This window comes from Arachis stenosperma, chromosome 10 (genome assembly GCF_014773155.1).
Source record: "Arachis stenosperma cultivar V10309 chromosome 10, arast.V10309.gnm1.PFL2, whole genome shotgun sequence".
Taxonomy (NCBI): domain Eukaryota; kingdom Viridiplantae; phylum Streptophyta; class Magnoliopsida; order Fabales; family Fabaceae; genus Arachis; species Arachis stenosperma.
Genome location: NC_080386.1, coordinates 63,095,453 through 63,114,142, shown reverse-complemented (window position 1 = coordinate 63,114,142; position 18,690 = coordinate 63,095,453). Strand labels below are relative to the sequence as shown.

The 18,690-nt window shown below is 39.0% G+C and overlaps 1 non-coding gene across 1 annotated transcript; it reads left to right on the top strand.

Annotated features, from left to right (window-relative positions):
- Window positions 1-12,658: 12,658 nt before the first annotated feature.
- On the top strand, window positions 12,659-12,762 carry LOC130958823 (small nucleolar RNA R71). The gene has a single exon (XR_009077927.1). It is a non-coding gene; the product is annotated as a small nucleolar RNA R71 (small nucleolar RNA).
- The last annotated feature ends 5,928 nt before the right edge of the window (window positions 12,763-18,690 follow it).

Genomic DNA, 18,690 nt, shown 5'->3' with positions numbered 1-18,690 from the left:
AATCAAACTCAATTCAAAATGAATTAAGTAAAGTTTATCAAACAAAACTCAACCAAGACAAAAGTGGTAATTCCTTTCTTTTCAAAATTTGAAAAATATTCAAATACATAATCAAATGAAAATGTGCATTGGAACTATAGTAAAATTACTAGAAAGTCAAATTGTAATTTTAAAGTAAATGCAGTTCCGTAAACCAGTAAAAGTACAGGTGAGGTATTAGAAATAAATAGTTGTCAAACTGTGTAAGAAATCTTCAAAGTTTCATATATAGATAAGTACGTATCTATTCAACAGCAATTTTCATAAAAATCTCAAAACTGGCTGTAATCACTGTCAAATAAGAGAAAAACCGAATCAACAATTTCTCTAAGAATGGACTCGAACAGAGACTTAAAGGGCACAGCGCATCAAGTCAGTTTAAAGGTACATCAAAGAACACATGAACCAAGGAGAAGAATTTAAACGGAGAAAGATGGATACAATAAGGATGTCAAACAAGCATATGCAATTAGATCCCACAAGAATACATGTGAATAGAAGAATAGAGTTGAAAAAGCAAACTACTTTTCAGGGGGATTAGCAAACAAGAACTTCAAGTTAGGACACGAAAGAACAGGTCGACTCGAACAAAAGTCAAGACACACAACTGAATAGCCTCGAGAAATAGTTTCCAACGTTTCCAAAACCCGCGATTCACTTTACTCAAAACTCGTATATCGCCTATGATAACACATTAGTGCTTTCATGTACATAACTCACTAGTATTAAGCCGGCCAAACTTAATATCAGGAATTATGCAATGCAAGACTAACAGCGTTAATCAATAGACCGTCATGTGCATAAAGCTCTAATTCTTGTCATTCGACAAGACCTAATGCATGACAAACGCTCAGAGTATGCAACAAAAGCATAGTCGGTCCATTCCTCAGGCTCTACAGGAAAGACCGCTCTGATACCATAATGTAATACCCTAACTACCAAAGCTCACGCTTCCGGCTGCGCTACTCTGATAGCTCGGACATTACGACGACTCTTATACTATTTATTACTAAAATATGAGCCTGTTTGAAACTTTAAACTGCAAATACCGTTCCCAAAAATACTTTCGTTCGATAACGTACATCCAAAGAAACCATACAACTTACGAAAACTCATAAAGAGTACATCCATATATATACATACATATATATAAATAATATTACAGACATTAACCAATACAATCCCTATCCCTCTTATAGAATATATCAAGATAAAGGCGAGGGTACAATAATTAATAATCCAAAGCAATACAGAACATCACAACAATAACTAAATAAATTCTTCGTAACTTCTGCGCCCATATCCTGAAAGGGGAAAAATGTAAGGGGTGAGAACATCATCCTCGAAAGGGTTCTCAGTAGAGGGTTTTTGGGAATTACTGTAATAGGATACATGAAGATAAACCGTACCATTGATTAATAACCATCTTATGCCTCTTTTCAAAAACAACAGTTTACAATGAAAGTAAAGTCAGAAATCTTTTCTGAAAGAGGAACTGTTCAATTCTCAAAACACCAAAGCATTTCAAAAAGGTTTATCTATACTGAACCAAAATAACCTTTCATATCTTATTCCAATCCAGAACCATTAAACCGAAATCAACCATCGGTCCATCTCATTCAACCACGGCCCTAGGCCCAAACAATCCAACCACAACCAATCCACCACAATCCAACAGAGTTCCAGATGCAAACACAAGTAGGAAGATGCAAACACAAACAAACAGTTATTGCAAGTAGAACAATAAGCAGTTGATCACATAGGCAAACCAAGTACAATATGCATACCCAAACAATGTCACATAGATGCATATCATGCATGCCTGTCCCTAGTGGCTGATGATATCATCTGTCGGTTACCAAGCCAACCCGACGTGTCCGGTAGCTAACCCGGACACAGTCTATCTGTTGCGCATTATTATCATTAGAGGGTATCTGCGCCCTGTCGCCATTAGAGGGTATATGCGCCCTGTCGCCATTAGAGGGTATATGCGCCCTGTCGCCATTAGAGGGTATCGGTGCCCTGTCACCCTTACAACTAGAGAGAAAACACAAGCATACTCGCTTACAACTTTCATCTCAGCCATTCGGCTTAAATTCACAAATCATTCAATTGCATACATGCATTTATATTCAATCATGGATCACCATCCATCTCAGCCATCCGGCTCACGGTTCAATCCAGAACCAGCCAATATTCAATAAATACAGCCCTTCGGCTTAAATTCATAATTCACAGCCAGCCATACGGCTTATAACTCATTCGGCAATCAGCCATAAATCAATATCACAGCCATTCCGGCCCATAACAAAAACAGTACTTCCATCATTCAATATCATCAAATTCATAAAACCGGCATTTAAGCCATAACTCACTTTTCTCAAGCCATTTCACTTTGAAATCAAATTTTAACTCTTTTCATCCTTGGCTTTAAAGATCTCATTTCTCAAATCATCTCAGGCTCATAAGCCAAATTTACTCAAAGTGAGTTCCCTTTTTAAAACAAAGCCACTCTCGGCATTCTCTTTCCAAAACTTCCAAAACCATGGAAAGTTAAAGATTCATTTTGGGAACATTCAAAATCACCCATCCAACAATGGGATTTTATAACAAAAGTTTCTTGCCAGAGTCCCAAGTCTTTAGGGAAGGTCAACTTATATAAATTCCTTAAAATTCATTGAAACTCTTAAAATCATAAATCCTCGGTTCAAGTAAATAAAACAGAATTTACTATAAAACCGGCCATACAAAATCACAAGTTCCAACCCGGTCCAAAAATCAACTCATTTGAAACGGAACCGGTTCATTTGAATCAAACCACTTTCAGGTTTCTTTTTAGAACCCATTTTTCTAACTCTTCCAAAATGCCTCAAACTTGATTAATCAATCAAAAGTCTAGATTCTTTTGAAATCACTAAAAACTCCTTTTTATATTAAAATCAATATTAGAGCATCATTCTTTCCTTCAGTGATTCAAATGGTAAAAATAGTTCAGTTCTAAATAAGCCGAACTCAACGTATAAGGTTCATTAAATAAATTAAGCTTGAAAACATAAATATCCTCTTAATAAATCAAATAATACAATTTCTCAAATCCAACCCTTTTTAAATAACTTTTCAAACAAGACTAGGATTTTGCAGAAATTTCGGCAGCACCTCCCCTAAAACTTGGACTTTTGCCACCCGGTTCGGGTCCCAACTAAACCAGTTCTCATTCCTTTTCAACAGCTCAAAACCAGAAATCAATTTAAAGCAAGCTAAATCCAACAATCGCCTCAGTGGCGTATCTCAAGGATACCATTTCAAAATCAACTCAATATCAATTGATTTAACTCATTCCCAAAGCTTTAAAGAATCGGTTTAGCAATAAATCATTTATCAAAACCAAATCAATTAAAGCAAACCCGGCTGAATTCAAAAGTGCATTCAACTTTTCATATCATCAAAATAATTAACTCAAATTAAATCAATCCTCAGCGGATTAAACTCAGATTTCAAATCTTTAAAGAATCAACTTCAAAACATTACATTTCACAAAGCCGCACAACAATTCAGCCAAACCAACATCCATAATCATTCGAGTCAATCAAATAATACATAAGGCAGATACAATCACCAAATACATAATATCTCACATCAGTATCCATATGTAATAATTCCAATACATAAAACATAGTTTTTGGAAAGCGCCCCTACCTCAAAGCGCAAATCCATAACTCAAACGCGTCACAAAGTCCTTTCTGCCTCGACCCGAAATCCACAATCACAATTCCGGCAGCCAAAACCTCAGCTCCCAGTCACGTTCACAATAACCATAGCAACACTAATCGTAACATACAATAATCAGGACTCTACCCCACGTTATCAAAACTTGTATTCATTAACCGAACACAACAGAATACTAACGCGAGATCATTCGAAACATAATTCTTACCGAAACAACACAATGAGGCAACTGCGATTTCGAACCGGCCCGGCAACAGCTCCGACGGCGGCCAGAAGCTCCGACGGATCAACTGGAAGAACCGTACAGCATCAAAACCATCTCAAAAACTAAAAAGGTAGAAACCTCAAATGAAACCCTTACTGGCAATTTTTCCGGCGACGGTAGAAGTAGCCAGAAGCTCTGGCGGTGGTTCCGGTGGCCTCAGAACTCCGGCGACAATATCAGAAGCACCAGCCAAACACAGCGGAGCAGCAGATCAGTAGAGGCGGAAGTAGGCGGCAGAAACGGCGGCGTTAGCTTCGCGCAACTCGGATCAGCGGCGGTCCTTGGATAGCGACGCGCACAACGGGACGCGCGGCCTCCCTCTTCCTCTGCCTGGTTCGGCGATACCAGCACCAAAACCCACGGCGGCAACCATGGCGAAGCGGCCTAGCCAGTCAGTGACGGCAGCAGAGATGCACGGCGGCGCAGCTCCGCGCGGTGGGTTTCGCTCCCTCTCTCCTCCGACGCGAACTCTCTCTCTCTCCCTCTGTCCTTCGCGCGGTCCTGGAGGCAGCGTCATGGGTCGGCGGCGACGTGGTTGGGTCGCGACAACAAGGCGCGGTGGCGGTGGTGCGAGTCCACCTCTCCCTATTTCGCGAGCTCGATGGCGGCAAGTCCTCCTCCCTCTCTTCCTCTTCGGTCAGACGGCGGCATGGTGGTGGTGCAACCCAGTACACTAGCGCGACTTCTTCCCCTTCCCTTCCCATTCTTCTTTTTCCTTTGGTTCAAAGAACCATGTGTGTGTGCTTAGTTAGGGTAGGGCTGCGCAGCAAAGACAGTGAAGAAGAGGGTTTGAGGCTGCGCAGCATGAAGAGAGAATAGAGGGAAGGGTATGCCAAATTAGGGTAAGGGGCAATATAGTAATTTCGCATAAAATTGGGGATAATATAGTAATTGAAACCCAATTTTAAATCCAACACTAATTGTATATAAAAAATCTTATTTGCTCATCAATTTCACAAATTATTTTCCATAAAATGCACAAATCCAAAGATTAGAAATAATATACTTAATTTCTTCATTTTCCAAAATAGCAGTAATAATATTTAAAATATTACTTATCTAATCCGAATCATATAAAATCCTTATTATTTCATAACTATCAACTTTATACTTTAAATATAGAAAATAATCCAATAATTATAAAATTGGATAATAATCATAACTTATCTCAAATCCAATAAATCAAAACTTGCCTTAATTATCTATAATAAAATAATCTCTGAAATTAAGGCTATAAACAACGGTAGGATTTGAGACTTGCTCATAATAAGACTTTTCAAAGATTCTGGGTCTTACATGGCACTTGGAGTTGATTTTTCTTGGATTTTCTTCAAGAAGAGCACGACATTACCCTGCCCTCCAAGAGGGCAGAGCAGAAATTTAAATGCTACTTTGCTTTGGAGTGAGGCTCCAGCTTCGAGCCTTGGTGGAAGCACTTTGGTTTATTTTCGCTTATTTTTTGCCCTTAAAGATGCCTTTCGTTCCTGCCTCAATTGTACGCCAAATATGGATTGCTATATATTGTTGGGAAGCTCTGCATGTCAGCTTTCCAACGCAACTGAAAGCACATCAATCGGACGTCTGTAGCTCAAGTTATAGCCCTTTGAAGGAGGCATGGTCATGCTGTGAGCGCCCAGATTTTACCTTAGCGAAAATTCTTGCTTCCAACCTCACTTTGCATCACGATTCTGCCCTGCTGCCCTTGGCAAGAGCAGGGCAGTGTGTGCTGATTGCTTATTCTTCATTAATTTGGTCATGGGCCACGCTTTTAAAAGCGTGGCCTAAGCCTCCAAAGTGTGCTCCAACTTCAAAGTGTGTCCCAAAGCTCTTTTTTTCTCCTTTTTTTGTGCTTCTTTGCTTCTTTTTCTTCTTATTTCCTACAAGGTTTATAAAATTAAAATATCAAGGAAATATATCATTTAAGTACAAAAGCATTCAATATTTAAGCATAAATTATCAATTTCTTGTATGAAAAAGCATAGAAAAATAGGTATATGAGGACATGTCATCAGTAATAATCATCAGAATATGGAGCTATGTCCGACTGTTGGTAGATCAATTTCACTTTGTCTCCCTATGAGAAGCCTTCAGTTGGAATTTTCTTTTTTCTCCACCCTTTTGGAACCTTTTTCTGACTCTTCCTCCCTTTCTTTGATGATTCTCCTTTCTTGGCTGCTGCAAGCTTTATCTCAGGGGCGTTTCTGTTAGTGATTACTTATGGGAACTCTGTTTGTACTTCTTCCTCATCTTTCTTGTTCTCATGACCCTTTTATTTTTCTCCAATGTCTTTCTTCTTCACCCAAGGGTGAGTTGATGAGTGATTCCTTAGGCATTTCCTTCCAGTTTAAGTCCTCCTTCTCAATCCTCATGCAATCTTTCCTTTTCACAGGAGGTTGCACCTCTTTAAAGACATTGAGAATTATTTGCTCATCATGTCCCCTCAAGATCATTTTTCCTTTCTCTACATCAATGATGGCTCTTGCCATGGCTAGGCAAAGTCTTCCTAATATGATAGAATTGCTTTCTTCTTCATCTAGATCCAGAATCACAAAATCTACTGGGAAGATGAATTTTCCCACGTTGACTAGGAGATTTTCTACCACTCTATTGGGTATGATGAGTGATCTATTAGCTAGTTGTAAGGACATTCTTGTAGGCTTTACCTCTTCTATGGATAGCCTTCTTATCATAGAGAGTGGCATCAGATTGATGCTTGAGCCTCAATCATACAAGGCCTTATCAATTGGCATGCTGCCAATGTTACATGGAATGAAAAAACTCCCAGGATCCTTGAGTTTTGGTGGTAGGCCTTTCTAAATCACAATACTAGACTCTTGAGTTACGATCACGGTTTCTTTTTCTTTCCAACTTCTCTTCTTGTTGATGAGCTCCTTGAGGAATTTTTCATATAGTGGCATTTGCTCCAATGCCTCAGCAAGTCGAAGGTTGATCTCTAGCTTCCTGAAAATCTCTAGGAACTTAGGGAATTACTGGTCTTTGAGCTCTTTTTGTAGCCTTTGAGGGTATGGTCTTTGAGGCTTGTGACTCCACCTTCTTCTTAGAATACTTGTTATCATTCTTGTCCTCCTTTGTTTGTTCCTTGCTGTCAGCTTTGTCATTCTCTAATATCCTTCCATTCCATAATTGTATTGCCTTGCAATCTTCTTTGGGGTTTGGAATGGTGTCACTTGGGAATGTGTTGCTTGGTCTTTCAGCTGGCTGCTTGGACAATTTCCCAATTTGCCTTTCCACATACCTCATAGAAGCCTCAAAGTTCTTGTTGACCATTTCTTGATTCTTTATTAGTTTCTCCATCATCACTTCCAAGTTGGAGATTCTTTGGGATTCTTGTGATGGTTGTGGTTGAGTGTGGGATGTTGATGGTTGATGGAAGTTATTTTGGTTAGTTTAGGGGTTATTTGGTGGATAAAAGGTGGATGTGGGGTGATTGTTTTGTGGTTTTCTATATGGATTTTGGTTAGCAGATTGGTGGTTCTGGTGGTTTGTGTTGCGGAAGTTATTTGGGTTAGGATTTTTCTGCAATAAATTCTGGTTTTCTCCCCATTTTAAGTTGGGGTGGCTCCTCCATAAGGGGTTGTAAGTGTCCCCATGGAAGTCATTATGTCCAGAACTTTGGTTGTTCATGTATTGAACTTGTTCAGACTACTGTTCTTCATAACTCTCCTCATTTTTACCCCACACAATTGGAGGTTGGTTGGTTGTACTCACTGCTACTAGTTGCAATCCATCCATCCTCTTTGACATTATTTCTATTTGTTATTGAAGTTGCTGGTGCATGATCTTGTTTTGAGCCAATATTGTATCAACACTGGTGGACGAAATTGTGATCACATCAATGTAATACTCTTTGTTATTGTATGGAATCATTATTATGGCTCTTGGCTATGTGCGGACACAACTCCGTTCAACTTAACCAGCAAGTGTACTGGGTCATCCAAGTAATACCTTACGTGAGTAAGGGTCGATCCCACAGAGATTGTTGGTATGAAGCAAGCTATGGTCACCTTGTAAATCTGAGTTAGGCAGATTAAATGGTTATGGGTTTCGAAAATTAATAATAAATAGAAAATAAAAAGGGATAGAAATACTTATGTAAATCAATAGTGGGAATTTCAGATAGGCGTGTGGAGATGCTAGAATCCTTTTGAATCTTTACTTTCTTATTGCTTTCATCCAATCCTTCTTACTCCTTTCCATGGCAAGCTGTATGTAGGGCATCACCATCATCAATGGCTACTTTTAATCCTCTCGGGAAAATGGTCCTATGCGCTATCACTGCACGGCTAATCGTCTAGAGGCATCACCCTTGGCAATGGCTACATCCCATCCTCTCAGTGAAAATGGTCCAAATGCTCTGTCACAGCACGGCCAATCATCTGTCGGTTCTCAATTAGGTTGGAGTAGAATCCCTTGATTCTTTTGCGTTTGTCATCACGCCCAGCCTTCAGGAGTTTGAAGCTCGTCACAGTCATTCAATACCGGAATCCTACTCGGAATACCACAGACAAGGTTAGACTTTCCGAATTCCCGGGATCCTACTCAGAATACCACAGACAAGGTTAGACTTTCCGGATCCCCATGAATACCGCATTCTATCTAGCTTATACCACAAAGATTCTGTTGGGGAATCTAAGAGATATACGCCCGGCCTAAAGTAGAACTGAAGTGGTTGTCAGTCACGTGCGTTCATAGGTGAGAATGATGATGAGTGTCACGGATCATCACATTCATCAAGTTGAAGTACAACGTATATCTTGGAATAAGAATAAAAGAGGATTGAATAGAAAATAATAGTAATTGTATTGAAACTTGAGGTACAGCAGAGCTCCACACGCTTAATCTATGGTGTGCAGAAACTCCACCGTTGAAAATACATAAGTGAAAGGTTCAGGCATGGCCGAATGGCCAGCTCCCTAAAACGTGATCAATGGCCTCCTAAGATGAAGAATAAAACAAAACTGAGACCAAAGATGAAACGTGGTCAAAAGACGTCTAATACAATAGTTAAATGTCCTATATATACTAGACTAGCTACTAGGGTTTACATGAGTAAGTAATTGATGCATAAATCCACTTCCGGGGCCCACTTGGTGTATGCTTGGGCTGAGCTTGATCTATCCATGAGCTGAGGCTTTTCTTGGAGTTGAACGCCGAGTTATAGCGTGTTTCTGGCGTTCAACTCCGGGTTATGACGTGTTTCTGGCGTTTAACTCCAGACAGCAGCATGTACTTGGCGTTGAGCGCCACTTTACGTCGTCAATTTCCGAATAAAGTATGGACTATTATATATTGCTGGAAAGCTCTAGATGTCTACTTTCCAACGCCGTTGAATGAACTCCAACCATCCTCTAGCTATAGGCTTGAGATCTAGTCTTCTTAGTTGGACTGGCTTGCCTTTGGAGTCTCTCTTCCATTGAGCTCCTTCCACACATATGTCCGTAAGGACTTGGTCCAACCTTTGATTAAAGTTGACCCTTCTAGTGTAGGGGCGTACATCTTCTTGCATCATGGGCAAGTGGAACGCCAATCTCACATTCTCTGGACTAAAATCTAAGTATTTCCCCCGAACCATTGTGAGATAATTCTTTGGACTCGGGTTCATACTTTGATCATGGTTCCTAGTGATCCATGCATTGGCATAGAACTCATGAACCATTAAGATTCTGACTCGTTGCATGGGATTGGTTAGGACTTCCCAACCTCTTCTTCGGATCTCATGTCGGATCTCCAGATACTCATTTTTCTTGAGCTTGAAAGGGACCTCAGGGATCACCTTCTTCTTTGCCACAACATCATAGAAGTGGTCTTGGTGGCTTTTGGAGATGAATCTTTCCATCTCCCATGACTCGAAGGTGGAAGCTTTTGTCTTCCCTTTTCTTTTTCTAGAGGATTCTCCGGCCTTAGGTGCCATTGATGGTAATGGAAAAACAAAAAGCTTATGCTTTTACCACACCAAACTTAAAATATTGCTCGCCCTCGAGCAAGAGAAGAAAGAAGAGAAGAAGAAGAAGAAGAAAATATGGAGGACAGTGAGATATGGTGTTTACGGCCAAGGTGAAGAAGAGGGGATTTGTGATGTGTAAAAATGAAGTAGAATGGAGGGGTTTATATAGGGAAAGGGGAAGGGGTGGGTTCGGCCATTTTAGGGTGGGTTTGGGTGGGAAAGTGTTTTTGAATTTGGAAGGTATGTGGGGTTTATGGGGAAGAGTGGATGGATGTGAATGGTGAAGAGGGTAATTGGGAAGAGAGATTGAGGTGATTGGTGAAAGGTTTTGGGAAGGAGTGTTTATTGGGAAGAGTAAAATAGGATTAGGAGGTAAGGTGGGAATATGTTAGGTGGGGATCCTGTGGGGTCCACAGATCCTGAGGTGATCCTGTGGGGTCCATAGATCCTGAGGTGTCAAGGAATTCCATCCCTGCACCAAATAGGCATGTAAAATGCCTTTGCATACCATTCTGGCGTTTAAACGCCGAGTGGTGCACGTTTTGGGCGTTCAACGCCCAGATGTAACATGTTTCTGGCGTTGAACGCCAGTTTCATGCTTGTTACTAGCGTTCAGTGCCAGCTTTTCCTCTAGGTACATTTCTGGCGTTCAAATGCCAGAATGTTGCTTGTTTCTGGCGTTTAGCGCCAGATTCATGCTCTGTTCTGGCGTTGAACGCCAGCCAGATGCTTCTTACTGGCGTTGAACGCCAGTCTGTGCTTCCTCCAGGGTGTGATTTTTCTTCTGCTGTTTTTGATTCTGTTTTTAATTTTTATATTTTTTTTCGTGACTCCACATGATCATGTACCTAATAAAACACAAAATAACAATAGAATAAAATAAAACAAAAATTAGATAAATAAAATTGGGTTGCCTCCCAACAAGTGCTTCTTTAATGTCAATAGCTTGACAGTGGGCTCTCATGGAGCCACAAGGTGATCAGGTCAATGTTGTATAGTCCCAACACCAAACTTAGAGTTTGGATATGGGGTCTTAACACCAAACTTAGAGTTTGGTTGTGGCCTCCCAACACCAAACTTAGAGTTTGACTGTGGGAGCTCTTCTTGACTCTGAACTGAGAGAAGCTCTTCATGCTTACTCTCTTTTGTCATAGAGGGATGGCCATGTGCTTTAAACACAAAGTAGTCCCCATTTAATTGAAGGACGAATTCACCTCTGTTGACATCTATCACAGCTCCTACTGTGGCTAGGAAAGGTCTTCCAAGGATGATGCACTCATCCTCTTCCTTCCTAGTGTCTAAGATTATGAAATCAGCAGGGATGTAAAGGCATTCAACCTTTACTAACACGTCCTCTACTATTCCATAAGCTTGTCTCAATGACTTGTCTGCCAATTGTAGTGAGAACAAGGTAGGTTGTACCTCAATGATCCCCAGCTTCTCCATTACAGAGAGTGGCATAAGATTTATCCCTGACCCCAGATCACATAGAGCTTTTTCAAAGGTCATGGTGCCTATGGTACAAGGTATTAAGAACTTGCCAGGATCTTGTCTCTTTTGAGGTAAAATTTGCTGAATCCAAGTATCTAGTTCATTAATGAGCAAGGGAGGTTCACTTTTCCAAGTCTCATTACCAAACAACTTGGCATTCATCTTCATGATAGCTCCTAAATATTGAGCAACTTGCTCTCTAGTCACATCTTCATCCTCTTCAGAGGAAGAATAGTCTTCAGAGCTCATGAATGGTAGAAGGAGATTTAATGGAATCTCTATGGTCTCTATATGAGCCTCAAATTCCTTTGGATCCTTAATAGGAGACTCCTTCCTGCTTGAGGGACGTCCCAGGAGGTCTTCCTTACTAGGATTTTCGTCCTCCTCCTCCCTTGTGCATTCGGCCATATTGATCACATCAATGGCCTTGCACTCTCCTTTTGGATTCTCTTCTGTATTGCTTGGGAGAATACTGGGAGGAGTTTCAATGACTTTCTTACTCAGCTGGCCCACTTGTGCCTCCAGATTTCTGATGGAGGGATCTTGTTTCACTCATGAAACTGAAAGTGGCCTTTGACAGATCAGAGACTAGATTGGCTAAATTAGAAGTGTTTTGTTCAGAATTCTCTGTCTGTTGCTGAGAAGATGATGGGAAAGGCTTGCTATTGCTCAGCCTATTGCGTCCACCATTGTTAAAGCCTTGTTGAGGCTTTTGTTGATCCTTCCATGAGAAATTTGGATGATTTCTCCATGATGAATTATAGGTGTTTCCATAAGGTTCACCCATGTAATTAACCTCTGCCATTGCAGGGTTCTCAGGATCATAAGCTTCTTCAGAAGCTGCCTCTTTAGTACTATTGGATGCATTTTGCCATCCATTCAGACTTTGAGAAATCATGTTGACTTGCTGAGTCAACACTTTGTTCTGAGCCAATATGGCATTCAGAGCATCAATTTCAAGAACTCCTTTCTTCTGAGGTATCCCATTATTCACGGAATTCCTCTCAGAAGTGTACATAAATTGGTTATTTGTAACCATGTCAATGTGTTCTTGAGCCTCTTCTGGCGTTTTCTTCAGGTGAATAGATCCACCTGCAGAATGGTCCAATAACATTTTCGAAAATTCAGACAGGCCATAGTAGAATATATCTAATATGGTCCATTCTGAAAACATGTCAGATGGACATCTTTTGGTCAGCTGCTTGTATCTTTCCCAAGCTTCATAGAGGGATTCACCATCTTTTTGTTTGAAGGTCTGAACATCCACTCTAAGCTTGCTCAACTTTTGAGGAGGAAAGAATTTATCCAAGAAGGCAGTGACCAGCTTATCCCAAGAGTCCAGGCTATCCTTAGGTTATGAATCCAACCATATTCTAGCTCTGTCTCTTACAGCAAAAGGGAAAAGCATGAGTCTGTAGACTTCAGGATCAACTCCATTCGTCTTTACAGTCTCACAGATCTGCAAGAACTCAGTTAAAAACTGATAAGGATCTTCAGATGGAAGTCCATAAAACTTGCAGTTTTGTTGCATTAAGGCAACTAGCTGAGGTTTCAGCTCAAAGTTGTTGGCTCCAATGGCAGCAATGGAGACGCTTCTTCCATCAAATTTGGATGTTGGCTTTGTGAAGTCACCAAGCATTCTCCTTGCATTATTATTATTTTCGGCTGCCATCTCCTTTTCTTGTTCGAAAATTTCTGAAAGGTTGTTTCTGGATTGTTGTAATTTAGTTTCTCTTAGTTTCCTTTTCAGAGTCCTTTCAGGTTCAGGATCAATTTCAACAAGAGTGCCTTTTTCCCTGTTCCTGCTCATATGAAAGAGAAGAAAATAAGAAAAGAAGAGGAATCATCTATGTCACAGTATAGAGATTCCTTTGTGTTAGTAGAAGAAGAAAGGGGAGAAGAATGAAGAAGAGTGGGTTCAGATATTTGGGTGAAGAGACGTGAAGAGAAGTGTTAGTAAATAAATAATTAAATAGAATAAGAGAGAAGAGACAGAAAATTCGAAAATAATTTTTAAAAAAGGTTAGAAATTTTTGAAAATTAGAGATAAGAAATAAGATTAAATTTAAATTAAAACTAATTAATTAATTAAAAAGAATTTTGAAAAAGGGTTAGATATTTTCAAAAATTGAGAGGGAAAAGTAGTTAGGTGGTTTTGAAAAAGATAAGAAACAAACAAAAAGTTAATTAGTTAGTTGAAAAAGATATTAAAATCAAATTTGAAAAGATAAGAAGATAAGAAGTTAGATAAGATATTTTTAAATCAAATTTTGAAAAAGATAAAATTTTTGAAAAAGATATGATAAAAGATAAAAAGATTTAATTTTTAAAATTAAAATTAATTACTTAACTAACAAGAAACTAAAAGATAGGATTCTAGAATTTAAAGATTGAACCTTTCTTAACAAGCAAGTAACAAACTTCAAATTTTTGAATCAATCACATTAATTGTTAGCTAATTTTCGAAAATTTGATATAAAGATAAGAAAAAGATTTTGAAAATATTTTGAAAAAGATTTTTAAAATTTTCGAAAAAGAGGAAAAATTGGAAAAGATATGATTTTTGAAAAGATAAGATTTTTAAATTTTGAAAATTTGACTTGACTTGTAAGAAATAACTAATTTTAAAAATTTTTGACTAAGTCAACTCAAATTTTCAAAAATTATGAGAAAAATAAGGAAAAGATATTTTTTTTGATTTTTTGAATTTTTAATGATGAAAGAGAAAAACACAAAAATGACCCAAAACATAAAAATTTTAGATCAAAACACATGATGCATGCAAGAACACTATGAATGTCAAGATGAACACCAAGAACACTTTGAAGATCATGATGAACATCAAGAACATATTTTTGAAAAATTTTTGATGCAAAGAAAACATGCAAGACACCAAACTTAGAAATCTTTAATGCATGGACTCTAACAAACAAAAAATGCATATGAAAAACAACAAACAACATAAAGCAAGAAAACATCAAGATCAAACAAGAAGACTTGTCAAGAACAACTTGAAGATCATGAAGAACACCATGAATGCATGAATTTTCGAAAAATGCAAGAAAATTTTTTTTTAAAGCATGCAATTGACACCAAACTTAAAAATTGACTCAAGACTCAAACAAGAAACACAAAATATTTTTGATTTTTATGATTTTTTTTGGACTTTTATTAATGTTTTCGAAAAAAAAACTTTTTGGAAAAACGAAAAAGAAAAATTTAGAAAAAGTTTTTGAAAAGAAAATTACCTAATCTGAGCAACAAGATGAACCGTCAGTTGTCCATACTCGAACAATCCCCGGCAACGGCGCCAAAAACTTGGTGGACGAAATTGTGATCACATCAATGTAGTACTCTTTGTTATTGTATGGAATCATTATTATGGCTCTTGGCTATGTGTGGACACAACTCCGTTCAACTTATCCGGCAAGTGTACTGGGTCATCCAAGAAATACCTTACGTGAGTAAGGGCCGATCCCACAGAGATTGTTGGTATGAAGCAAGCTACGGTCACCGTGTAAATCTCAGTTAGGCAGATTAAATGGTTATGGGTTTCGAAAATTAATAATAAATAGAAAATAAAAAGGGATAGAAATACTTATGTAAATCAATAGTGGGAATTTCAGATAGGCGTGTGGATACGCTAGAATCCTTTTGAATCTCTACTTTCTTATTGCTTTCATCCAATCCTTCTTACTCCTTTCCATGGCAAGCTGTATGTAGGGCATCACCATCATCAATGGCTACTTTTAATCCTCTCGGAAAAATGGTCCTATGCGCTGTCACTGCACGGCTAATCGTTTGGAGGCATCACCCTTGGCAATGGCTACATCCCATCCTCTGAGTGAAAATGGTCCAAATGCTCTGTCACAGCACGGCTAATCATCTGTCGGTTCTCAATCAGGTTGGAGTAGAATCCCTTGATTCTTTTGTGTTTTTCATCACGCCCAGCCTTCAGGAGTTTGAAGCTCGTCACAGTCATTCAATACCGGAATCCTACTCGGAATACCACAGACAAAGTTAGACTTTTCGGATTCCCGGGATCCTACTCGGAATACCACAAACAAGGTTAGACTTTCCGGATCCCCATGAATGCCGCCATCTATCTAGCTTATACCATGAAGATTCTGTTGGGGAATCTAAGAGATATGCGCCCGGCCTAAAGTAGAACTGAAGTGGTTGTCAGTCACGTGCGTTCATAGGTGAGAATGATGATGAGTGTCACGGATCATCACATTCATCAAGTTGAAGTGCAATGTATATCTTGGAATAAGAATAAAAGAGGATTGAATAGAAAATAATAGTAATTGTATTGAAACTTGAGGTACAGCAGAGCTCCACACCCTTAATCTATGGTGTGCAAAAACTCCACCGTTGAAAATACATAAGTGAAAGGTTCAGGCATGGCCGAATGGCCAGCTCCCTAAAACGTGATCAATGGCCTCCTAAGATGAAGAATAAAACAAAACTGAGACCAAAGATGAAACGTGGTCAAAAGACGTCTAATACAATAGTTAAATGTCCTATATATACTAGACTAGCTACTAGGGTTTACATGAGTAAGTAATTGATGCATAAATCCACTTCCGGGGCCCACTTGGTGTATGCTTGGGCTGAGCTTGATCTATCCACGAGCTGAGGCTTTTCTTGGAGTTGAACGCCGAGTTATAGCGTGTTTTTGGCGTTCAACTCCGGGTTATGACGTGTTTCTGGCGTTTAACTCCAGACAGCAGCATGTACTTGGCGTTGAGCGCCACTTTACGTCGTCAATTTCCGAATAAAGTATGAACTATTATATATTGCTGGAAAGCTCTGGATGTGTACTTTCCAACGCCGTTGAGATCGCGCCATTTGGAGTTCTTTAGCTCCAGAAAATCCATTTTGAGTGCAGGGAGGTCAGATTCCAACAGCATCAGCAGTCCTTTTGTCAGCCTTTTTCAGAGTTTTGCTCAAGTCCCTCAATTTCAGCCAGAAATTACCTGAAATTACAGAAAAACACACAAACTCATAGTAAAGTCCAGAAATGTGAATTTAACATAAAAACTAATGAAAACATCCCTAAAAGTAGCTTGAACTTACTAAAAACTACCTAAAAACAATGCCAAAAAGCGTATAAATTATCCGCTCATCAAACCCCTTCAAGCTCAAATACGCCTCTCTTGGGAGCTGCTTGTCTTTCATAGGAGTAGAAATATTCACTGTTGGCAACCATGTCTATGAGGCCATGTGCTTCTTGTGCAGTTTTTATCATTTACAATGACCCTCCTGAAGAGTAGTCCAATGCTTTCCTTGACTTCACGGATAGACCTTCATAGAAGTTTTGAAGCTCAACCCACTCACTAAACATGCCCTCAGGACATCTTCTAATCAATGCTTTGTACCTTTCCCAAGCCTCATAGAGTGACTCTCCCTCTAGCTGTCTGAAAGTTTGCATCTCCGTTTTGAGCTTGATGACTCTTTAAGGAGGGTAGAACTTGGCTAGGAACTTGCTAACCAAATCATCCCAGTTGGTAATGCTTTCTTTTGGGAATGTTTCTAGCCAATGAGAGGCCTTGTACCTTAGTGAAAATGGGAATAGTAGTAGCTTGTAGATGTTAGTATAGACTCCATTGGTTTTGACAGTATCATAAATTCTCAAGAGAACAGAGAGGTGTTGGTTTGGATCTTCAGCAGCACTTTCTCCATATTGGCAGTTGTTCTGAACTAGAGTGATGAGTTGTGGCTTGAGCTCAAAATTATTAGCACAGACATTGGGAGTTAAGATGCTGCTCCCACAATTTCTTGGGTTATGGATGGTGGAAGAGGCTATAACTCTCCTTGGAGGCTGGCCATTGTTATTGGCAACATCCTCTGGTGGATTGTGGAGGTTATCCTCCATCTCTTGGTCTCCCTCTTCTGAATCTTCTTCTCCAATTACCCCATTCCCTCTTGCTTCTCTTCTTAGCCTCAAGAAGTTTCTTTCTAGTTCAGAATCAAAGGAGGTGGATGCACCTTTTCTTCCTCCTAGCATACAACACAGACAAACCAAAAACAAAAATAGGGCACTCTATGGATAGAGTAGTGTTAAAGTTAGCAGAAACAAAAGTTCAAACAGTTAGTAGGCTTTAAAAAAAACAAGGAAAAAATGCTTAATCTAGACTATCACCTACTTAATCATTGTCAATCTAAATCAATCCCCAGCAATGGCACCAAAAGCTTGATGGTGGGAAACACGTCCGCTCAAACTACCGGCAAGTATACCGGGTCGCAACAAGTAGTAAAACTCACGAGAGTGAGGTCGATTCCACAAGGATTGATGGATTAAACAATTTTAGTTGGGTGATGAATCTAGTCAAGCTACTATTCAGAAGAGTTTGGTGAAATTTAATTGAGCAAAAAGCAAATGTATAATGAAACTAAAACAACAAAATGTTAAAGTACTGAAAATATAAATGATGGAATGTAAAAGGGCTGAAGAATTAAATGCTAGAAAGTAAATGAGCAAAAGCATAAAAGGCAAGAAACTTAGATGAGCTGAGTCTTAAATTACAAGGAATGTAAATGGCTTGAATATTAAATGACAAAAAATAAAAGGCATAATGTAAATAGCAATGGAATTTAAATGTGCATGAAACGTAAACGGATTTTGGGTGCTGGGAAAACTAAAGGAAACATTAAGCAATTGCAATTGAAGTAAATTTCAGAGTAATCTACATTGAAGATAATCAAAGAGAAAGATTCATCAGGGATTGGAGATATCATAATCCATCATGAATCAAATGGGTCTCAACTTCTTTCTCAATCATATGAGTATATCTGTGGCGGATTGTAATTGATTGGATTCTAATTCCTTGGCAACCCAATCTCTCTAATCACAATCAATCTTGCCAGTTCCTTGATCTATTTGTCATGAGAAGAGGTTAAGCACACTCTCTTATTTATAAGCCACACAAACCCTTAAGCCCTTAATTCCTCCCAAATAGTGTTATTCAAGGGGATTGTGAAAGATAGAGCTCCAATTCTAATGCAAGTGATTCTCCTTCTGAGTCTCACACAAGCATTCGATTGAATCAAACCCCTTTCGGAGTGAATGATTCACAATCAAAATAGAAGTTAACTTATAGCTACTCAAGCGGATTGAGAATAAGAAGAATTTCATTAATTCATTATGATTATAATAGAGCTCCTCCCCCTAATGAAGTGGGGGTTTAGTTCATCATAGATC